The sequence below is a fragment of the Xiphophorus maculatus genome, chromosome 9 (genome assembly GCF_002775205.1).
Source record: "Xiphophorus maculatus strain JP 163 A chromosome 9, X_maculatus-5.0-male, whole genome shotgun sequence".
NCBI lineage: Eukaryota > Metazoa > Chordata > Actinopteri > Cyprinodontiformes > Poeciliidae > Xiphophorus > Xiphophorus maculatus.
The window spans coordinates 14,744,111-14,769,356 of record NC_036451.1 but is presented as its reverse complement, the minus strand read 5'-3'; the positions used below and the strand labels follow the sequence as shown (position 1 = coordinate 14,769,356).

General features: G+C 38.9%; 1 long non-coding RNA gene across 2 annotated transcripts; it reads left to right on the top strand.

Annotated features, from left to right (window-relative positions):
* The first annotated feature begins 8,158 nt into the window (after window positions 1–8,158).
* Window positions 8,159–21,091, top strand: LOC111609665. Of its 2 annotated transcripts, none has more exons than XR_002753245.1 (2): window positions 8,159–8,749; window positions 18,390–21,091. It is a non-coding gene; the product is annotated as an uncharacterized LOC111609665 (long non-coding RNA). The 2 variants fall into 2 exon arrangements; XR_002753244.1 differs by having other exon boundaries at window positions 8,159–8,754.
* The last annotated feature ends 4,155 nt before the right edge of the window (window positions 21,092–25,246 follow it).

The window sequence follows — 25,246 nt, the reverse complement described above, 5'->3', positions numbered from 1 at the left end:
GCTTCAGAAGAACAAAGTCAGTGTTTAGGAGTTTCTATCACAAAGCTCTGACTCAGTTACACCAGCTCTGTCAGGACAAATGGGCCAAAATGTCAGCAAACTATTGTGAAAAGATGCCCACAACGTCTTACCTAAAACAGGAAAAGCTTGGTCAGATGTGATGACATTGAAGAGAAAATATGTTTTGTCATACAGTGCATGTAAATGTATGTAAGGTATGTGGATCACGTTTGAGTCCCATTGTTTTCTCCCACCACCTGCGCAGCTGTAACACTGCGTCCTCTCCTTTGATGCAGGCCAGCGGTGTGTCCGCCAGATGTGACGGTCGAAGAGCCAAGAGTTCAGTTAGTCCCTGAGGATTTTCCCCGCTGAGCCCCTCACACCAGCAGGGCTGCTGGGAACAGACATACAGCCAACATATGTGCTCCCCTCCAACATCCCTCTCCCTGTTTCACACAGTTGACTTCTTACCGCTACATCGTCCTCCTTCAAGTCTGTCACCAGGTATCTCATCATTTTTCTCTCAGTTTAGAAGGCCTTTAATGTTTTCAGCTGCTTGTGATTTTTGACATGTTCGCTGGGGTAATTATTACACAAAGACCTGCTGTCTCAATTCAAGGATATGCTGAAAGTATTCCATGTGTTTCCTTGTGATCCTGATTTGAAGTAGCTTCCTTATATCATCACTCCTGCAGTCTGGAAACAGGATGTGGGCAGAGGCTTGTCTTCTGGAGCAAGACAAACCCAGGTGTGATTCATAATATGATGCCCAGGGCCCTGTTACTGCAGTCTTACTGTCACGACTCAAAGAGACACCAGAGTGTAGTCAGAGCCATTGTGAATATCATTGGACACACCTGGGCTTTTCCTGCTGTGAACAATCAAAAATATCAGTTGTGGAAAACGATCAAAACAAAAAACAAGTGTTCCTAGAGCCCATAGACCCTAGAAGTTGAAACGATTACAATCAAAATATGCATTTTAATGCAAATTTGATGAACCAGGACAAATCTGTGCAGGATTGTGAAATTTGAGCAACCAAATGGTCTTCAAAATGGTTTGCGTTTACTCTAAACTCAGTTATGAATTAGTCGTTCTGTGAAGGCCACAGATGTGCTGCCCTGTAGGTGAAACAACAGAATAGTCAAGAAGCTGCTGTTGTCAGATTAGACCAAAATGTTACGTTTTATCCTATATGCAAAACATTTTTTGTTGTAATATCTAAATTCAGTGAAAAGCTTGACCAGTTCAATAGATTTATGCTGATATTTAATACAAAATATAATGGTACTGTGCCTTTAAATTTGGGTTCATATCAACATTTAATCTAGAAAAAGGGCCTATTTACATTTTAACAGATGCTAATATGGGCGTTGGCTCGACAACAGTGAACAGATTTAGACAGACAGCCCTGTAGGTGAAACAACAGAATAGTCAAGAAGCTGCTGTTGTCAGATTAGACCAAAATGTTACGTTTTATCCTATATGCAAAACATTTTTTGTCGTAAAATCTAAATGCAAAGAAGAACGAATAAAGAAATCTTTCTCTAGATGTGTAAGACTTGCCGAGCTTCACAATTATGCACTACCATGTGCAAGTTTATTATGTAAATTGCATATAAGACACACTGAAGTTTGCATTTGAAACGTGGCAAAATAAGAAAAATTTCAAGGGTTGTGAATATTTATGTTTCAGACACAGTGGAAAAATAAAAGCATTTGACCGGTCCACGCCGACAGACACACGCACACACATTCGTAAATGTATGTGTGTTTGAGCTACAGATGACCTTCTGGCTTAGAAAGATGTGGAAAAAAATCTGTTTGAGGTCCAACAGAAGACCCTCCAGGCAGCATGCATCACACACAATCCCTCTCTTTATGGGTTTACACCAAAAAGTCCTGGAGCTTTGGGGAACATATGTGTATATATTCACCGAAGACATATCCTCATCTGAGTGTGTATGTGTTGCTGCTTTTCTATATCTGGATAACAATGGAGCACAGCTGCACAGAGGGTGCTCTAACGGTCACTGGAGTTATCGCTGATACAGACTCGTACCCCAGACTGGGCCTGATTGGGGATATAATTCTGAAAACTCAGGCACCCCTTCCTCCTCTGGGCAAAATAAAGGGAAATTAAAACACATCTGAATATTATTTTCTCATTTTCTGCAAATGCACCAAACATGTGCCCTGCTACATGACTGGAAACAATTTTAATTAAAAGAAGAAAAAAAAAATTCTCTTTTTGTGCCATTTTTCATGTGCTGCTGCCTTGTGCGAAGAGGCGAGCTCCGCTTCAGTCTGGAAACAGGATGTGGGCAGAAGATTTGGACCTCTGCCACATGCTACGGTGCCACTGGAGCTCATTTGCATGTATTATTGGTGTCTGCTGTGTGGTTGTGTTTCCAGTGTAAATGGTTGTCTCCAAGGAGATCTGTTGTCATTCTATTTATGTGCACATACAGAGCTTTTTCCAAAAATAAAAGCTCTGTATGTGTGTAGGTGTGTGTGTGTGTGTGCGTGTGTGTGCGTGTTTGTCAGTGTGTGTGTGGCATGTTCCCTCCTTCGCCTCAAGCTTAGCCTTCTTTTCCTGGCAGAGCAGCCTCCGTGGCATCCCCGCTGGCACTGTCTTCGGCCCACCCTGTTGCATTTCTCTCTCAGTCTGTCATCAGCTCAATCTTTCCGCTCTGGCAGTCCACAGTTTGTAATGAAAATATAAAATGAGACGACGCAGCAAAAGGGACACAATATTTACACAAATGTGCACACAAATATAGCTGTGTGTCCTTTTCCTTAAAGAAAACACATGCAAGTATGAATGGCTGCGAAAAAAGTAAAACGTATTTGATAGTAAGGCGTTAGATTAAATATTTGTGACTTGAAATAATACACATTCAGTCCGACTGAGATCCATTTTATATACATATACATAAATAATCAAAACAAGTACAAATGTAACTAAATATGTTTCAGTTCAATTCTAGTGATAACAAAATGCAGTCAGTTTCAGTTTGCTATGGTTACTGGTTAAAGGTTAAACACTTTTTCTATGCTAAAGAAAAGGCATTTGAGAGTTAATGAGAGTGAACAATATAAACTTTAAGAGATGATGCAGCATAACAACAAAGGCAGCAGCTGCAGCAACTCTGTCTGCAGGTGCACACAGAATAGAGACAACTTATTATCCTTCTTTATCTGATCTGAGAGATATTTTGATCAGCAGAATGTGATAAAAAAAAGTCAAATATGATAGTTTCTGGTGTCTCAAGACATCAAATCTGTGTAGATGCACAGCCTTCGTGACAAGAAACATTTGTGGGTGCAGCTAAAATTATCTCTATTTGGACAGGGCCTTAATAATCTGGACCTAAAACAGATAAAATGTAGTCTTATATAATCTCAGATGTGAAGGAAAAGTGTATTTTTGTACAGCATGTGGAGATATCTTGTTTCAGTTGTTCATCAGATTATTTCAAGACGATGTTGTTTTTATTTGTTCAAATAAAATGTTTTACCTTGAGGCAACCCTGGAGGACTCCTAGTGTTGTAACTAGAAGCTATTTTGTAGTTTTTCAAGTTAAATATTAGTAACATCACACTTCTTTTTAAAATATTGGGTGGGTAATGGTGACATGTAACAAACTTTACAGAAAATTTGAGAAATATAACCAAAACTCCAGAAACAAAACATTTCTGTAGATCAAGATCACCTTTAATTAAGGGTGTCGAAAGTCATCCTGATTGTTTACCTTTGTATGATTATACATGCTCCCACTTAACTGGACTGAATTTCTCAACTGTGTGACAAAAAGGGATATTTCTATTACTCTGTTTTACAATATACATGAACATACCTTTTTTTTAAAAATCTGCCATGTTTAGGAAGCAATCCTTCTAACATGAAATGTTGAACATTTTCTTTACAGCTTTTACAGGTTAGTTAGTCCTTGTCTTTATTAAATCCAGATAAGTCAGACAAATAACACTTCATCTTGTTTAACTCATATATGATTTCTGTTCTTATAAAAATATTTGAATCTGTCCTCTGAATATTTTTTAAATCAATATTGCTTGCCCCATCTGACCAGACAGAAGCCAGACTAGAGTTAAATGTGCGGTTTCTCTGTTTGTAGACATTATGTTAAAGGTTAAGACAAAAACCTTAAACCACAGTCTCTGTCTAAACATTTTATTGAAACCCTTCAAATGATCCCAGTAAGACATGTGAGTAACCTCGGAGTACGGACCTTGACTTTGAGAATGTATATTTTTTCTGAAATTGAGACTACATCACACAAACAGTTTGTGACACTGTGTGTGTACAGTAACACAGACATGTTTAACTAAGTGAAACTGTTTGCAGGCTGGAAAATCTCTCCGCTTGATATTTCAGTGAATGTTTGGTTTTAGTCACTGAAAATGAGGGTACGATCCCAGTCAGACGCCCTGGTTTTTCTCCTCTATCCTGGCTCGGTCTCCTGGAAAGTCTGAACGCTTTTAGACAACTTTATACAAACAAACAAGAACAGGAGGAGGGGGGGGAAGATAAATACAGCCAAATATCAGCACCTTGGGCTAAGCAATGAACATCTCAGCCTGAGAACTTGGCTTGTTTTCTGCTGACATGGTATCACCTATGTGATCTGTGACTGCTGCTGTCGTGATGTCTGTTTTTTTTTCCACCGTATGTGATGATTAATTTCCTCTAGTTTTCACATTGGGCTGCAACATCTAGCAGTCATGGTTTGTTTGTGAAATCTGGTAAAAAAAATAAAATAAAATAATTGGTTTTTGCTGCTTCTCCACAGTGATGGAGGGGAATTTGAAGTTTCAGTGAAAAGGTTGACCAGTTCAATAGATTTATGCTGATATTTAATACAAAATATAATGGTACTGTGCCTTTAAATTTGGGTTCATATCAACATTTAATCTAGAAAAAGGGCCTATTTACATTTTAACAGATGCTAATATGGGCGTTGGCTCGACAACAGTGAACAGATTTAGACAGACAGAGACAGACAGACAGACAGACAGACAGACAGACAGACAGACAGACAGACAGACAGACAGACAGACAGACAGACAGACAGACAGACAGACAGACAGACAGACAGACAGACAGATAGATAGATAGATAGATAGATAGATAGATAGATAGATAGATAGATAGATAGATAGATAGATAGATAGATAGATAGATAGATAGATAGATAGATAGATAGATAGATAGATAGATAGATAGATAGATAGATAGATAGATAGATAGATAGATAGATAGATATTTGAGTTATTGTCTCAGTAACTAGGAAACTAAAAGTGTAAATGAAATCACAGATTGCACCAATAAACTATATGTCTGTGAGTTACTGTAAGCATTGCAGTGGCTGCTCTGGACCTAGAAACTGCTTGTGTAAGATATTATCTAACTTCAAAGAGAGTTTAATTAATGAATGATATGTCTGGTCACACTGTGCTGTTTGAAATAGAGTCTAATCTCTCCTGCTGCCCTTTAAACATTTTGGATTTACAGCCAGGAGGAACCAGCCAGGCTACAGGGACCTCACTGGACAAAATGACTTCTCTTTTATTTTGGGAAAATTTGCCGTTCTCATACTTAATTGAATTACTTCCATCTTTAAATCTATTTAAAAATGAATTGTTTTCATAATCCTTGGTGACATAAAATAGAAATGGTTTAGTTTGATGAAATTAAAGGCTGTTTGTTTACATTCAAACAGACTACCCACAGACGCGTGGGAGTAATAAAAGTGGAGATAAAACTGAGATTCAGTTTTTTACCCGGTGATCTTCTTGTCACCCTGAAGGGTCTCTCAGACAGTGGCTTTGTGAAGCGCTCCTATTGTACTTGATGGCTGAGTTGTTTACAGGGATGATCAGTTTGATGTCTGAGCTATTGTGACAAGGGTCTATGTTTTCTGAGCTGCAACATGGTTCTTTGGTGTCTCTCTGCTGATCTATTCTTCCATTATCCATCCATAAACCAGCATTTAGTCCTAAACTCCTTTTATTTCCAACCGCAAGCACTTTCATATCCGTAAACTTAACCATTGCATATCAGTTTATTTCTCATGGTAGGTAAATATTTTTATGAATTGTGGAAATAATTATGAAAATGTAGCAATTCTTGGGTGTTTGGATTTTGGTTTTCTTGTTATTTTCCTTGTGGCTTATTTGTGTTCAACAAGTCTATCCAATTTCAGTTTATCACAGCGCAGTATCAGTTTATTTCTTTTTATGTAGCGTCTTAGCTAGCTTGTGTTTTTGTTTGAAATGATTTTCTTTGAAAACCAAAATGGGAAAAGCAAAATGCTTTTCCCATTTTGGTTTTAAGATCCTAAGACTTTTAGTTCAGCTCCTTCTGTGTTAATTGGTCTTCCTTCCTGAATAACCCAGTCTTCCCCGAGCCACGGCTGGACTACATTTCACCCTGATTAACTCATCTGTTTTTTTTGTCTATCTCTGCCCTGCCTCTGTATTTAAGCTCTTCAGTTTTTCTCCATTTTCATCAGAGTTTCGCTCTGCATTTGCGTCTTTTAAGGGACACAATTGTGTAAAATCATATGTAAATCATTCTGAGCCTTATATCACTTCATACTGTTATTCCATCATCAAAAAGATACCTGGAGTGTTGATCTGATTCTTTCATGCATGTTTGAAGAGTCCTTGGAGCCCATTGGGTGTACCTAAACATTTGCTCATATAAAGCGTCCCTTATTTCCTCAAAGGTTCTCCTCTGAGCTGCTGTCTCCAGCCAAGCTTCTCCCTAATGCAGTCAACTCCCCCACTCAGCTCCTTCAGACTAGCCAGCAGCAATTAGCAAACACCTGGTAAAACTGTTCATCTGCTGAGCTCATTATACAAACAACTTTTCAGTCTGGTAGGAATGGTCATACGTGGCATAATGGAGGAACATTTTTTATGACAACTGAAGGTAACATGGCTACTTGATTGTGCTATAAAATCCCTTTATGTGTCTTGAAGATACACGCTACTGCCCTTTTAAACTACATGCATGCTAAAAAATATTAAAATTATATAATTTCTTTCAAAAGCAGATTTTTAAACATTTTATTTCCATTGATTGTGCTTCTGATTCCTGTTTTGGACCAGTTCACTCTTTGGAAATATGACAGATTATAAACCCTGACCAAACCAAAATAACTATGAGCGACCTCATTCTGGTAGATCTTATTTATTTGACTCACATAACCACATTTTCCTATTATGAGCAGTTTAAAGAAAACTACCTCAAATCATCACTTGTCTAAAAGGGAACAAACTGATGCATAGCAGTTTTTTCCCGCAAATTAAAAGGCTTAAAAAAATGACACAAAATGATGAGATGAAATGATCCCCAACTTGTGCCAAACGTTTTTCTTTCACGAGAACAAATTTTGCTACAAATGTCATAAACCCAGTTACTTGGTCCTTTGTTTTGTGTAGTCCCAGCACTGCTTTGCCTTTTCAGCCTTTTGTATTTGACAAAATGTGAGAAAGTTCAAGCTGGATACTGTTGCAAGGCTACATAGTGGCAACTTTCGTTGGGAGTTTGTTTTTCTGCTCATTGTTTCATTCTGCATAGTTTCTGCATCTTTTGCAGTGATGGATTGCCCCATAGCTCTGCAACAGCCTGCAAACATTTGAGATAATCATAAGGCAAACACTGAATCAATGCCTCTCAGCCTGCAGAAACCCAATCCTCCCCCTTGACTCGCTAAAAGTACAGAAGCACCTGCAACAGAGAGACACGGCGTCACTTTAAGGAGTAATCCACAGATGAAGATGGAATAACTGTGGGGAAAGAAGAAGAAGAAGTGTCCGTGTGGACGCTTGGATGTGCAACTGATAGACAAGGAAAAACGAAGAGACAGAGGAAAGAAAGATAAGGAGAAAGATAAAGACAAAGAGACACAACATTGCATTAGACACTAAGAGCCATTCCTTGCTCGCTAAAGGCTAATGTAATTGCCACACAATAAGAGCGTCTCAGCGGAGGCTGTAAAAAGAACTAGAGAGGGGAATGTAAGAGGAGAGGCAGGGAAGGAGGGAGGAGGGAGAGTTAGGTTAGGGAGGAGGGTAAGGGAGGACCGGCAGCTCTGCCTTCAGACTCTCATATGAATCTCCTGGGACAATGGGTGAAAGTCTCTCTGAGTCTGTACTGTAACTCTGGGCTGAGCGACTCACTTGCTGTGTCTTCAGGGTGATTGATCAGGCTTGCAGGGAGGAGAGACGGAGGGAAGAGAAGGGGAGACGAGTCCGGTAGCAGGCAGGCAGGCAGCTGGCTGGGTGTGTTAACTCCACATCTGACCTCTATGGGAGCAGAGTTGCCTCCTCTCCTCTCCAAGCAGACTGTGGGAACTGGGGGGACAGAGCTTTATCCTCCCTCCCTCCCTCCCTCCCTCCACACCACCACCACCTCCCCACCTCTCTCTGCTTCTTGCTGGGCCATAGAGCTCAGAGAACTGGCACTGGACAGACCGGGACATGACAGGACAAGACAGCTCTGGCAGTGGAGCCCTCTGAGGATTTCCACTGCAGAAGGAGTTCTGGAGCCGCCTCTGTCACTCAGACAGACGGGCGGGTTTCTTGTCTGTTATTAGCCAGATTTTAGTTTGTCAGCCAGTAATTCAGTCACTGGGGTCTCTTCCACTCTGTGAATATCCTCATCTGAACTCTGATGTGACTCAGACGCCGTCCTGGACCACCAGAGGACCGCCAGAGGGTACGGTGAGTGGCAAACACTCCTCTCTGTCTCTCTCTCTCTCACACACACGCACGCACACACACACACACACACACACTTTCCTCTCAGTATGGGTGCAGCATTCTTTTCACAAATCTTATTAGCTGACTTCTGCTGTGCCTTTTCTTGTTTTTTCCTTCACGGCTGCTGACTTGTCACAAACACATGACAACAGATCCGATCAGAGCTTCAGCCTCAGACGTGTTGTGCAGTCGTCTCAGCCTGGCTTTGATCTTTGGATGATGAGAAACAGGAAGGCATTGGATCTGCTTGTTCGACAAGAGGTCGTTGTCCTTTTATTTCCTAGAACTTTTCAAGACCAAATCATAGGTACAGAACTTTCTTTTTATTCGATTGAAATCTCCCTGAACAGAGAAAAAGAGATATTTCACACACCTGCATGACTTGAAGCTGCTGTACCAGCACTTTCTTGCACGAGTCTCATGACTATGGGGGGTTTTGTGTAGCGCCATAATCTCTCTGCTGTTTGGAAAAGGAGGTTGATAAACTCAACCTAAAGTCAAAAGTTTAGAACATTTCTGTACGAATAGTTCAAATAGTTGAGCATGTTCCAACCCTTTATCTGTGTCTGCTAGATCAGTGAGCTGTTCCCATGTATGAGGGAACTTGTTCCACCAGAACAAAGCTAATATGCCAAGACTTAATTGCACAGACAGCATGAATAGATTTACATCAGTTGGGTATGAAGAATAAGCGTGGATCGTGGGTAATGCTGCCTGATACGAAGGAATTTAGACGAGCCAGGTAGGCGACACTTCTTGGATTAATAAGGAATATCTGGTACGGTTTCAGAAGTGAACAGAACCTACCGTAGTATGAATTAAGCCTGAGACCGTGATTTGTACTACAATTTAACACAAAATATAACGGTGCTGTGCCTTTAAGTTTGGGTTAAAATCAACATTTAATTTAGAAAAAGGGCCTATTTACATTTTAACAGATGCTAATATGGGCGTTGGCTCAACAACAGTGAACAGATGTTTTCTATTAGAGTTCGATAGATAGATAGATAGATAGATAGATAGATAGATAGATAGATAGATAGATAGATAGATAGATAGATAGATAGATAGATAGATAGATAGATAGATAGATAGATAGATAGATAGATAGATAGATAGATAGATAGATAGATAGATAGATAGATAGATAGATAGATAGATAGATAGATAGATAGATAGATAGATAGATAGATAGATAGATAGATAGATAGATAGATAGATAGATAGATAGATAGATTACATTTTGTTGTTCTGTCACATATTTTGTCCTTATCTGTTATTCTAAAGTGACAAAAATTGGCAAAATTCAATAGGGAATGAATATGAATACTCTGGTCTTTGACTAGGCCATTGGTGCTCTGGCTGTAGTGTGAGGTCTTTATCCTCCTGGAAGGTGAACCTTAACTCCAGTTTCACGTGTTTTGTAGTTTGCTCCTTCACGGTGGTGAGAATGTGTTTGTGACGCATCAGCATTTTTGATGGGAGGACAAAAAGTTCAGTTTTGGCCTCTTGAACATTGTTCACATGTTTTGTTGTGTCTCCAACATGATGTGTGGCAAAATAGGCTTTATGGCTTTTTCTTGCTTTTTCTGCTTTTCCATAAAGGCCATTTTATTTTAACACAGTAAATTAACTACAACAAATGCATTTTAATTTGTAGGAAATATGGATAAGCATGCAGCATTTTCCTTTCAGTAGGTAGGTAGGTGGGTTTCGCTTAGATCAAATGCAGAGTGTTAAAGTGGCTGGGACAGCGTGGTTTCCCTCGGCTCTTTTTGCCCGGCCTTGCGTCTACCGCAGAGAATTTCCGTCTGAACCGAGGCAATCACAGGCAGCACACATTCAAAACCATCTTAGCCAGCAACCAAATGAAGGAGCCTTTGATACAGGCCCCGACAGATGCATATTTTCTTTTTACGAGCAATGGAGTAGTAAACAGCTTGCCTTGTTGGCTCTGCTGCGGGATTCCAAAAGAAGGGTCGTTTATATACACATGCACGACATGTGAATGGAAGTAAGTATATGAAAATAAAGGAATTATTAAAGTAAAACACAAACAGAGTCTGGGAAAGACAGAACTCTCTGTGACCGAGTGACACCAGTGGCTGGATGCTCGAAGTGTTTGCCAGTTTCTGATTTCATAATCGGGTTTGTTGTGCTATGCTATGCCTGGCTGCTGCAGACGCAGCAACAACAGCAGCAGCAGCCGCAGCAGCAGCGGTGGCGGTAAACTCCAATTGAAGCCATGTGTGGTGGAAAAACAGGCCCGAGTTTGTGGAGGGATCGCATGCTTGAAGTGGGAGGGAGCCTGCTGGTTACAGAGGTCACAAGCCGAACACGCCAACTCCTCTTGGCCCTTCTCACACGCCATTCTGACGGATGCATTTCAATAGTTCCTCCCAAACCTCCTCCACTCCCTCTGCGCCTTAATCTGAAGTCATTTTAAAAGGTGAATCAGCCTCTCTCTCTCTCTCTTTTTTTTTACCTACTGAACTACTTCAGAACATGCTTTTGTTTTCAAACGTGGCGGTGAAAGCAGAAGAGGTGTGTTGGAAGTTTAGGAAGGATTAGTGAAGTGCAGCAGGAGACACTTTATTATCTTTGGCTCCACTAATAGCAGCAATGACACATAGTGTTCCCTGGCATTCCCACGTTGTTGTGTCTGGGTTTATTTTCTCCACAGCTACGTCACCTGATCTCACACATTCGTCGCATCGTCTGGGTTTTACCCTCCTCGGAGCATTGCTTTCTCGCTCCTCTCTCTTCTTGGGTTCCTCTCAGATCCTCGATAACAGTCTTCCCCCTCAAGAATCCAAATGTTATCAGAGCGGCCGCAGCTTTTAGCTAATAGCTGCAAAAGCTAAAGCTATCAGATTCAGAGATAGCCAACGTCAGGCCTTAATGCAGCTGTGCCATTTCCCCTCATGCATTATAACCGATCATGTTCCTTTCAACGAGGAGGGCTGGATCGTTTTTTCTTGTTTTTTTCATTTTGTAATCTCTCTTTTAACCAGTGACTTGTTGCCTCTTTAAAGATCACATTCATGTGATTTAACACCAGGTGTTTTTTTTTGTTGTTGCATAATGTTCTCCAATTCAGTTTTTTTCCCTTTTCTTTTGCTCTCTTGTGTCTTATTCTGTGTCTTTTCTAAGAAAAGGTTGGTAATGATTGATTATTTTTTTCATGAAATTACATCTCCGCTGAATTGCATTAACTATGTAAAGTGGATTATTGTTAATGGGACATGTGAAAAAGCACCCGCATTATGCTCGCTCCCATCATCAGTCACATGGGAGGGCTGGATTATCAAGAGTGAGTGATCTAATGAGCTAAATAATGAAGCCAAGCCCCAGCCAACACGGGTAATGACTTTTTAATGCTCGTGGGTTCTTTAGTTACCTACAGAGGTGCGATTGGTTCAGATAAGGCCTTTGTGCTTGGTCAGTTGTGACCATCGTGTAGGAAACGCTTGTACACAATGCTGTCTCTGTCAGGGTTCAGCAACCAGCAGCTCCAGAGACACATGTGGCTCTTTGGGCTTCCTGCACTGGTCACCCAATTTTTTTTATTTAGGCACTTAAAAGGATTTATCAACCTTTTTTTCCCTCCTTTTTTGCGTAATATCAACACAGATTTTCCACAGCAAAATAATACTACTGACTTGGTAGTTATACATTTATTTATTTTCCATAAATGAGGAAAGGGATTGAATTAGCTTTTTTATGCAGACTCTTTTTCTGTGTTATGTTTGTATCACTCACCTAAGAGTGAATTATTATTCCTTAATTTATTTATTTCTTTTTTTTAAAAGCAGATTTTATCGCATGAGGTGTTTATAAAATATGATGAGTCGTATGTGTAAATATTGGTTTTGTGACTTTGAATAATTTTTGCTCTGTAGTCATAAAAAAAAGAGTGAAAATGCTTTTCTGAACAGTAAAGATTGACGTCCTCTGGTCTATTAGGAGTCTTTTAAAAGTGTTAAATGTTGGGCTGAAAAGACAGACAGACTAATTTCTAAGCAGGAATTTCTAAGCTTACAGGATTCAATATGTTCAGCACTTTTGTACCACTCTTACAGACCCAAATGTTTTAAAGGACGTCTCTACTAGCTTTGCTCATCTAGAAAGTCTCAACAGAATGCATCATGAGGAAAAGAGAAAAGAGAAAAGTTAACTTTTTGTAATAAAGTGAGCGTGGGAATAGGTTATGGAGGTGATTACTGTTGCTGTGGGGGAAAAGACAGCTGTGGCTGTTATGATAAAGGAAATTGAAAACATTACAGCTTTTTTTGGAACTGATCACAGGCATATTCAAAGTTTTCCATTAGACTCAAAGATCTTCACCCTTTGTAAAAGTAGAGTTAAGTGTTATGAAGATGAAAAACCATATATATATATATATATATATATATATATATATATATATATATATCGCAGGTGCCTATCTCTGGCAGTCATTGGGTGGAGAGATGAGGTGCAACCTGGACAGGTTGGCAGTCTGTCACATGGCGGCACAGTGACACAGAGGAGTAACAATTTTTAGAGATCAGCTGATTTTGGACTATGGGAGGAAGTCGCAGTACCCAGAGAGAACCCACTGAAGCACAGGGAGAATTTTCAAACTCCATTCAGAAACACAGGTCAGGGTTCAAACCCAGGACCTTCTCGCTGCAACGCAACAGTATTACCAACTGTACCACCGTGCTGCCAGGATAAAAAACGTTTTTTAATAATAAATGACTTTGTGGTCAAATCTTATTTAAGATCTGAGCTCATGTAAAGTCATTTTACCTAAGACAGGGCGTCATGTCTCATTCATACGTCATGTGCCAAATTATGAAACTGACTTGACATCCCTACCGATGGATGCAGACGGAGCTGTGGTATTGTTACACAAGCAGCAGCGGAGAAAGTTTGTGTTTTCTGTCAAGTAAAAATGTTGTTGGCTGAGGAAAGGACTGTAAATAATCAAGCTAAAAGTTGATCTCCACCTATTGTTCCTGTTAACATAATACACAAGCTCAACTACATGCTACAGGAACTTAGAAAAGCAGCCGCTGAAACTCAGGAGTTCTTATGGTTAGCTCTGAGGTTTAATACTTTGTGATTTCAGTTGTTCAGTGGTGAATAATGATGTTGTTGAGGGCAATGCTTTGATATCAATGATTTATAGCCACCCTGATTAAAGTTCCTTCTGCAGTAAGTCATCTGCTGACGGGTTAGAAGAGTCTTTGCTACTGCAGACAATATATATGCAAAATCTAATAAAAGTATTAGATCTGCATCTCATCACAACCAAACTCTGGAAAAAGTGGTCTTTTTGCATACCTACTTAAAACATTCATTTCTAATTACTTTCATTTTAAATACATCAAAATTTAGATTTGAGCAGAACTTTAATGTTGGCCTTATTTACATTTAAGCATAAGGCTGCCAATAAACTTTAATATTTGCACCAATAATTTATATTCAGTTTCCTTTTATATTTTTCTTCAATAGTAGTTTTAGTTTAATAATTACTGAACATATTTAATGGGGTGAAAATGTCTCATTTTGATTTGTCACTACATGCTCAATTCTAACGCTGAACCTTGGAGTTTTTTTGTCCAGCCTTTTTTGTAATCACATTTCCAGATGGCTTAAACATTTTGCTAATCGCCCTGACTGTATTGATATTTCTGTGGGTAGGTTTAGATGAGTATTTATTTTCTAATTTATAGAGATTATCACATATGTGTCTATCTTGAATCACATGTTCTTTTATCTGAGGGGTGACTATTAGAAATCGGCTTATTGTTATTAATTAAAAGTTTCTAGACAGCAAGTAAATTGTTGTTTACTTTCTGTGAATTCTTGGCAAAACAGGCACAAATTAAGGCAGAAGAAGGTACAAAAATCAGAACACAGGCACAGATACACACAGACGTTTCTCAAAATTAATTCAGGAAAGCATCTATAACCAGATGTCTCTGTCTCAGAGTCATTAAAAAGTCCTTTGAAAATGTTCAGAAAGAGTTTGTCCTGAATTTTTAGGTCAATTTGCAAATAATTAAAGGCATAAAATCCAAATGCCTCAGTTACATTTATTACTGCGGCTACCAACAATTACGGTATTCAGTCCCAAGCTATTATTTTTTTTGTGTTAGATTTTTTTTCTGAACTGAATAACTGCAGAAAATTACGGAGCCCCTAAGGGGACATGGAGAGAAAAAAAAAGGAAAGAAATCCCAACTTATTATCTCGAGATCCCGACTTATTATCTCGAGATCCCGACTTATTATCTCGAGATCCCGAGATCCCGACTTATTATCTCGAGATCCCGACTTATTATCTCGAGATCCCGACTTATTATCTCGAGATTCCGCGACATTTCTGAAAAATCGCGAGTTACTTTTTTTGGGGGGAAAGGCATGTTTTTATGCGGTAAACGTGGGGGAGTGTGTCTACATTGATTATGGAGGACGACTTATATCATTTTCTGCGGTCCAGAGATGTCCCAGAGGAGGATATCATGCACATGCAATTTAGCGTACATCCATCGGTAACCGTGAAGCTGTCCAGAGGACTGTAGCTGGTTATTAATGAATTCTACCAAAACTGCCAAGTCGGAAAAGGACTTGCGCCGAATGAGTCCCCGCGCTCTGAAAACTCTCTTCAGATGTCTCTCATTAATACTAAATCCATGTCTGCTGTCAAGCGCTGATTTAATGTGTTTATACTCAAGCCCAAGCTCGAAATAAAAATCTATATATCTACCCCCACAGTGATGGAGGACACCCACATGGGTGGGTGTCCTCCATCACTGTGATTAGGTCGTTATGTACTGATGTCGAGATCTCGAGATAATAAGTCGGGATAATAAGTCGGGATCTCGAGATAATAAGTCGGGATAATAAGTCGGGATCTCGAGATAATAAGTCGGGATAATAAGTCGGGATCTCGAGATAATAAGTCGGGATCTCGAGATAATAAGTCGGGATTTCTTTCCTTTTTTTTTCTCTCCATGTCCCTTTAGGGGCTCCGTAGCAAATTAATGGTTGGATTTTTCTAAAACTTTGCTTCTGCATTGACAAATTACTTTATTTTACTGTAGCCAGTAAATTAGAAACTATATTATCTCCAATTTTAAATGTTTTTGATTTATGTACGGTTTGTGATTTCTATACAGCTGGTAGACAAAAACTATTATGTGTACTGGTTGGGTTTTGTAAATTTCCTAAGCTTATGCTATCCATTGTGCTAAAAATTTTGTTTTCAAGTAACTCAAAATATGGCACTGAATAATTAATTAAAAAAGTGAAACAGGCTGTCAAGCTTAGATGCACAAAACAGACAGCATCTCTAATGTTAACTTAAAAAATACATCAACCAGGTGTTGTATTCATGCCAGCGATTGGCTAAAAACTTTTTCCAGATATTTTCTTGTTTCACCGTCTCTGTCCAAACATTTTCCTTGTGCTCTGTTTTAAGAAAGGTGACAAATCACAGTTGCACCAAAGTGAGAAACACAGTGTGACATCAGCATGGCACAGCTAGATTCAGATGTGAATGCTACACCCGCAGTCACCACCACATTTATCTCTACATCTCCTGTGTAAACATTGCCAACTGCAGAGCTGAGCTACATGAGAAAGTGCTTTTCAGTAAACGGTTTGTGGTTTTTGTCATCCTCTGAGGGAAGAAATGCAGCGAGAGAGCATTGAAAAGTGAGACACATGAACATGTTTAGATCTTAAAAGGTATTTATTGCATTTTTCAGTTGGCTACACTGCCTTAACTCCCTTTTGTTGACTGATTTTCCCAACAAGCGTGAATGGGGTCAGTTTGGCTGAGCGTGCAAACCATGTGCTTTCTAAATTTGACTTGCTTACATCTTCAGCCTTTTATGCAATAATAAGTTCTTTCAGGCTATAAATCTTGTTCACTGGACACACACAGACCTAACATATTAAATCTGGCATTTCACAAACCAACTAAAGTGATGAGTAACTCCTGCACACATGTGGGCTCTGGATTAGGAATGAATATATCTAAAAATAACAGCATACATCTATAAATTTCTACATGCTTTTTTATATTTTTTACTAACAGGGCCTTTAAATCACTTAAATCTTTGCCACGTTACCCTTGATTTCATGCCAGATGTGACCAATCGTTCATTTTAGTCTGACAGCAGCCTCACCAGTCACTCGTTTCCCATTTCGACTTTCACGCCCATCAAACAAACAGTGACTCACCGTGGCATTAGCGGGCAGCGGCCACTCCCTTCATTCACACATCTTCAGCGTTTTCTCTCGTTTTCCTTTGTCAGACAAACACCCCACAAGTTGTGCATGCAAATGAATCGTACACATGCAGGCATTCTCTCACTCTGCCTTTGCTGTTCACTGATGCGCAACTTTATGTTCCAGATCCCACAATCTACGCAAACATTTTTATTCATGATTCCTGTGCAGGGAGTGGCTGACTGTTAACACACTGCTTGACAGCACAGGCATATTTCTCTGTCTGGAAGACGTCTGCATGCCTTTTTTAAGGCTGTACAACGTGTACTGAGGCTCTGTACATGAATACCAAGGCTTTATGGAGAAAAACTAAAAATATGAATCTTTATTCAGAGAGGATATCTAAGGTTTTTAATTTTTAAAGACTGTGATTTTGATTGTTTTTTAATATAATATGTTTCTGTTTACATAAATCAATTAAAGCACAAGCAAAACAGACTGTATCTCCTGCAACAGAAGAAAACATTTGACTTTTCTTCTTAGTTATTGTATTTAGTTATGGAAAGCACTTGAATGAAGTTTTAAAACTTTCCAGACTTTTCCAAGCGGCATCTTCACCCTGTTGTTAGGAAACTGCGCCAGCCCAGATGGTTTAAAGTCTAGAATGAAAGAGAAGAGATGATGCACAAAAAGTGATCAAGGAAAAACCGCCGAGACTCGGCCCTAACCTCATCCTCCTCCTCACCGCTCAACAATCCTGTCATTATTCCTTCCCCACCCGGGTGGGCCGGAAAATTTCTCTGCAAGACAGTACGAACAACAACAACAAAAAAACCCCCTGAAAGATGGAATAGATGTACACCATGACATTTGCAATTCTGCAAGGAGAAAGTTGTGAAAACGGCAGAAGTGTTTTGTTATTTTTCTGTATCCTCATCAAGCAACATTAAGCCTTAAACGGTGGAAAAACAAACCAACTCTTTCTGTCTAAACTGAAACCGGGGCTGCACAGACACCCACTGGCAGTGCATTGCTAGAGTTTCCTGGTTTGCGTTAAAACAATTGAGCAGGTAGCTGGCTCTGCATGTTTCAGCTAGACTCCACATCTGCTGCTTCCTGCTGATCACTGCAACAAAAAGCCCGCAGAGTTTTTTTTTTTTTTTTTTAATCTTATCTCACAAATGCGATTTTTCTGTTACGCACATTACGTTGCGTCATCTTCCAATGCAGGGCTTGGATGAGTGCTCTAAAGTGCATCATATATTATCATCAAAACACTGCGAGGTCTGATATGAAGGTTTGTTTTACAGAGAGAAATAATGGATCTAAAATCTCCTCTCTCTCTCACTTTCTTTTTTTTTTCTCCAGGTCACAGGTGTTCCACAGCTGCTGCGGAAAAGAAGCATCTGGAGTCCAAAAACAATGTAATAGTGCGGAGGGCGGTAAAGGGCAGAGAGGTGGAGACCGGGCCTCTGGTCTCGCTGTTTAGGGGAGGGTTCCTGGCACCGTGATTTGATGCACAAAGAGAAACAAAAATCACATTGCCAGGGATTTCCACTCCTTCACAGCTCAGCAGGACGTCTGTCCCGACCTCACATTTCCACTCAGGGACTCATTTTGAGGCCGGATTCTGGAGCGCTGAAGGAATTAAACCAAAATGCTATCAACCCATCTCTGCAGACCTCTAAAAGGTTAAGTTGTGTCTGTGTGTATTTAAGGCTGCAGCTGTTTGAAATTTAAACTATCCTCACCACTCTCTGCTCTAATGTGCCAGGAAATGGATGTAAATGCAAGCCAGAGCCACACAGGAGAAGGTTTATATTTCAGATGTTGGATTTTAGGGTTTATAAACAAGGAATTTATTTGGAGAGCTAAGATAAAAGTGGAGATCCCTCCACTGCACCCTCTGAACACTCTGCAGAATCTGAAACCACTGACTTCACTGCCGACGTCTCACGTAAAGGTCTGCATAAATCTCAGCCAGCCGCCCACTTGCTAAAGGCACAGAGCTTAGCTAATTGGTGAGCATTGATCCCTGCAATGTGTTGTTCACAGTGGCTAAGTTCAGTGCCCGAGGTGAAATAGTTGATTCAACGTGGAGGATTTGTTCCGGTGGATGGACTGAACTTGATGATCTCGGAGAAGCTGAAAGAAGAAGGGATCAAGGAAGGGAAGGAGGAGTGAGAGGTCAGGAGGAGACCAAATGACGTGTATGGAGAATAAGGTCACTATTATGGCCTGAAAGTGTGATTTTTGAACTTGTACTGGTCTACCTTGTGCATGAAAGAAACTTTTGCCATTTAGATCAGTATATTCTCATAAACTGACCCAAAAATCTGACCATGTGACCCATGTACAATAATTTAAAATAATACGAACTGGAGCAAGCTCATGACGTCTCTTCTAATTTTATCCCTGCATTAACAGCATTCAAGCCTGTGCAAAAAAAAATCCAAAATCTTAAATATATATAATCATAAAGTGAATAGAGTGTCATTATTGATTGAGAGTTTAAACGTTTGTTGTGACTGGATAAGTCACTGCTTCTTCCTGCTCCTCTTCAAACATATTTTGTTTTTGATTTTACGAATCGTTTATTTGTTGCTATTTTTTTTGCCTGCATTTGTTTTACTGATGTTTTAAGGAAGGAAGGAAAAAAAGGAAATACCAACCCGGTTCAAGAAAGGGACAAGTTGTAATTTTACTTAAGGCAGTTTTACTTTTAAATTTGTAAAAAAAAAATCACATTTTTATTGGCCTATGGTATATTCATGGTGCCCTTTTATTCACTTACTAGATTCAACACTTTCCTGTTATGATGGAAATCACAACATTCACTCTGACCACAAAAGTTTGAATTACAGTTTCCAGCATTTTCTAATTTTCTCGCTCCAGCCCACTCTGCTGACTAACACAACCCAAAGCCGTACGTCGTGACCGAGTGGATCCAAGAGTTGAGTTTGCTGATGATTTGATGACTTTCAGAGTCTTTTTGAGGTATTTTGGAGCCAACACACGATCACTTGTGTTTTCTGACTCATGGTAACATCCATCTTTAGTCTGAAATGGAGCCATTTTACAGTGATGCCATTAATCTTTATCTGTGAGAATGTCACAGTATGTGTACCTCAGTATTAAACTAATTTTTTACAGGGTTGGTGCAACCTATTGCAAAGGAGTGAAACAAAAAGATTCTTAAATATAACTTGAAGTTTGTCATTGTCCTTCCTGTGCTGCTCTGTTTTTAGAATAAAACCTAGAAGTACAGGTAAATATTAGTGATATTAACACTCCCAGCATGATAAACTCCGAATATATAACATTTTGTATCTTTCCTTTGTGACTATATTACTTTAAAAAAAATTTCATTAACATAAATAGCTTTTTTAACCCCATTTTGAGTTGCACGAAGTAAAGATTTCACATAGTCTAGTTGAAGTTAGAGATATTATCATACGCATAAGACGTGCAAGCTTGAAATATTTTTCCTTGTACGTCAGTCAGAGACTTATTTCAATAGATATTTTCAATAGACATCTTCTCAGCTTTTAAAAACGTTGCAGTAAAACAAGATAAGATGCGGAAAAAACGATAATAAAAGTCTTAACTTGAAGCAAGATATAATCCAGTTATGATGCTGGGAATTGTTTTGGATGATTGCTGCTGGAGACTCTGACTTCAGATACCATTTGTTGTTGGAGTAATGTCTGGGATTTAATATTTGTGGCAACGCCAGTGAGCTGTGAAAATACAATTTGTGCGGACAGTTTATGAAAAGCATGACTTATATTTGTGTGCATGGCATGCGAAATGTAGACTAAGCATATTTGATTGAGCTAAGAAATGTGGGTTTTGTCTCCGCACTTCTGGTCTTTCTGTTTCATTGAGCATGATTTGCAAACTTTGTTCAGACAGCAGCCAAAACACTAATTATTACATTAAAGCGTTCAAAACAAATGCTAAGTTCATGAAGCATGAGAATATTATTTTTCTGTAAGTTTTGTTTGCACACAATTAACTAAACGTGTTTCTAAATATGCTACAGACTAAATTAAAAGCAGATCAAATCATTGGTTGCTTTTGTGCAATGCTTTAGGAACAGCCTTCTGTTATTTCACTGTATTTTAAAACTGTTTGGTATTCAAGCATAGATGTGGGATTGCTTTTAGAAAACTATTACACTCAGACCTATGCATGAGGCAAAAAACCCCAAAACAAACAAACAAAAAAAAACGGATAGGGAGTATCATGTATTGATGAGGCAGAGAATAGCTAATGCTTTATGATTGTTACTATTTTTCATGCTGCATACATGAAGCAACCTTTCTTTAAATTGTGGTGTTCCTCAGGGATCGGTCTTGTGGAATTTTGTTATTAAGTTTGCTTCCCTTTAGTTGAGTCTGGGAAAAATGCAATATTTTATTACAATGTTCACACAGATTTATTCTCTCTCAAATTCTGAGAATCATGCAGCCTAAATATAAATTTTAAACAGCACTAATGATATGATCCTGGATGTTTTTATAATTTTCTACGGTTAAATGCTAGCCTGCTGGAGATCGTCATTTGTGACCCTCAAAATTCCTCCTAAATATTACATTTCTTGAACAACTGTTCCTTACAACTCAAACATTTGAAATAATTAATTCATTGTCACCAATAATGATAAAAGGACATTTAAAGGGCTTTTATGAGCTTAAGATCTGATTATCAGCCAGTCTTTGATTCGTCTCTTTGCTTCCGTCTTTTACCTAAAACCAGGTAAAAGACGGAAGAAGTTTTGAATGGTTCGCCAGTTGAATATTTCTTAATTGCTCTTTTACTGTCTATTTGTTTTATATTTGCTCTCTTTAAGATTACTAAGCTTAAAAAAAAACACTTAAAATGCTTTTATTCTCAATTACTTTTGATTAGTTTTGCATCTTGTTAGCGTTGTGTGATCACCATTTCTCTACCGTTTCCAAGCACTTTCTTTTGTTTTCCTTTAAATACTTTTGTCTGTTTCAGGGGGTTTATTGTGCATCACGTTTGCGATCAACCCTGTTGTTCTAAATGTGCTTTATAAATAAGTTTGATCTGACTTCTGCAGAATTTCGTACGCTGAGGTTTGCCCTGTGAAAGAGTGCCGGGCTGTGCCCTCCTGTGCCTACTGAACTGGTATCAGTGTTTTACCTGAAAACTGGCTCAGTTCAGCAGGAACAGGAGTGGAGCTCACTAACTTGGAGGACACGCCCTGCATGCAGCAAGTAAACCCAACCCAAGTTCAGTGTTTCAGTTGGGTTAAGGTGCCGCACCCTTCCCCAAACAGACTGAAGGCTCGCTTTGAGTCAGCCATGAAAATCACAGTCAAGCTCTTGAACTTGTCAATCAGCAGCCTGCACCTTCTGAACTAAACACGAATGAGTCATATTTAGCTATCTTTACTTACAGGTCTGTCCTTGTTTTCTGTCACAAACCCACACAGCTTGTTGTTTTGCACAGCTTTCGTCTTTATTTCCCACTCTTTCCACTGAGACTGAGGCTCAATGTGGAGTAATCCCAGTGAAATGTCTGCTATGCTTGGGCAATCAATGTCACCCAGCAGTTCCCATTTGAACTGATGGGGAATGTGTGCAAAGCTGATTCCTGCCGACTCTTCAGATTCCCGTGGTCACTAAAGGAAGCGAGCTTCGTGGTACATTTTATGCCCAGAGGAAAATGGAAGCTCATTATTAAGCTTGATGAATCTTCTCTAATCCAGTAGCTTCGCTGTTCATGACAGGGATTGTAAAAGTTTTTTTTTTTTGTTGCTCTTAATTTCACAGGATAATTGTTCAGCTTAAAGGAGTTCATCAGGTAAAAAAAGACAGAGGGAGGTGATGGTTGGAGAGTTTTGTTCAGACTAGGTGGTACGACTGACAAGTTAGCTGTGATTTATGTAAGTCTAACAAAACGTCCATTATTCTAAATGTCAGGACTCTTTCAACAGTGTTCAACAGTTTGATGCATGATTTAGTTTAAGGTTTAGCCATGGTTTCATTCCAGGTCTAGCCCAGTAATAATTTAAAGTGATAAAGTTTGAATAAGTCTGAGAAATATTTTCTTAAATCTTTAAAATTCTGTACCAAAAAATAACTTATCTTCACAAAATAAAAATAAACAGTTTATATTCTTCAATTATTAAATTTCTAGAATAATCTTTATTTACACAATAGTGCTGGCAAAATATTGAACAGCAGTGTTTGTGCACTTTCTATGCATTTTAACTGAATATTTTGACCAATTTCTCATAGCATGTTTGATTTAGATTTCCCTGCTAAAGCTAAAGAATGGTCACTTTAGATCAGCAGAAAATAATCTGTGCAGAAAAATATCTACAATGACAGGATGAATGTTTGCAATTGATAGAACAGAACTCAACCCTATCCAGACCACATTTATTCAAGATAAACTACTGTTTAAACATATTTTCATCATTTTTTGGAACGCACTACAACTTATGTCCTTCTATACTTATAAGGAAAAAAGCCACAACACAATGCTTGCAGAATTAAGAAACAAACTTAATAAGACATAAATAGTCAACAGATGTGAAACACAGCTAGCCAGGTCTTCTTAAAGAAAACCTTTGTTGAATTTCAAGTATCAAGACAGCACGGAAACCTTACATTAAAGCTACATTCTTCCATTTTTCCATTAAAACTACGGTACATATAAGCTCAAACCCTCTAACAGTGATTTGATGCAAAAGGAAATACAAAGCCAGACGTCCAAAATGTACTAAAACTACAAAGTACATGAAAATTAAATAAAGTAAAAGGAATTTCATTTGCACCTTTCTGAGAACATTTTAAGCCATATATCTTACTGCAACTTGATATTTCATAACAGAATTGAGAGATGGTGAAACGTTACGTTGGTACTTATTCTCAAGACAAATGATCAGCTCAACAGTATTACACCCCAAATACCTTTCAAAGTAATGCTTCCACGCCATGAAATAACATTTTATTTCTGCTTATTATAGAATTTGGTAAAAATATGTAATTTTCCCTGCAAACCTGGGGAATTAAACTCGGCGTCATCAGAATTGTGAGGTTCCACTTTATTTTTGAGACACATTTGTCACATTTTTAATGCATCGACATTGAAAACAAAACTGCAGTGGGGTACCAACGCCAAAGCCTCCAGCTCTCCTTTTAGTCTCCATAGTGATGTCAATAGCCTTTTCATCTTCACGTCTCAAAGGCTGACCAGATTTCGTGATGTGGCCGCTTTATTGAGCCGGATCTGCTTTTCTTGCCCCATCTTTGCCGTTCAATCAGCATCCATGTGGTTGTGGCCTGTGGCTCTGAGCTCGCTGCGTAATTTGGTTTAGAGCTGAGCGGGAACATCTGTTTTACAAAGCTGCAGCTCCTTCCACTCCTCGGGCCTCATGGAGAGAAGCAAGAACCTCAGAACCTGCCGGTCCAAATCCTCTCAAGACCAATCTCAGCCCTGAGAGGAGAACAGTGACAGCGCTTTGAAGTGTGGGGTGAAAATGTGCGAAGTTGGGGCAGGGTTTATTACTCAGCTGGCTGTAATGAAAAATACTCTTTATTGGCTTCGTATGTAGAGTTGTAGGTTTGAGACATGTTCTAAACCCACACAAACAGAGTTTTAATTTTTAGTTTTGAGAAACAAATACTTTTTACTTCTAATATATAAATATCACATTGATTCACAGCAACTGAGCGCTACAAAACCTACATAGTCGTCACATTTGCACTATATTAGGTCCATTGTAATTGTTTATTGAATAAAAGAAAATGTCATATTTTGAATATTTAGTGTAAAGCTCTATTTATCTCCACACCAAGTGTGGTTGTTTCATCTTTCTAAGCTCAATGTCTAATTGACCAAGATGACAATAAAGCTCTTAACTTGACAAAACAAATATTTATATTTGATTTATAGTATTTATTTCTTCAGGAGTTGATCATCCAGCTTCTCCTTCCCAACAAATAGAAAACCATGACTAAATGTACTCTCCATGAAGCAAGAAAGGATGCTATAAAACTTTGTGCCAATTTTTATGTTTTGCTTTTTTGTGTGAAGGTTGATACGTTATAAATCATTCAGAACTGGCTTGTTGACAGTCATTAAAAGCTTGTTAGAAGAACGTGGTTGAGTTAAGGAAAAGGTTTGGTTTTCTGGCTCCTGGGTTCTGCAACTTTTCCAAAATACAAGAAAAAATACGTTGGAAT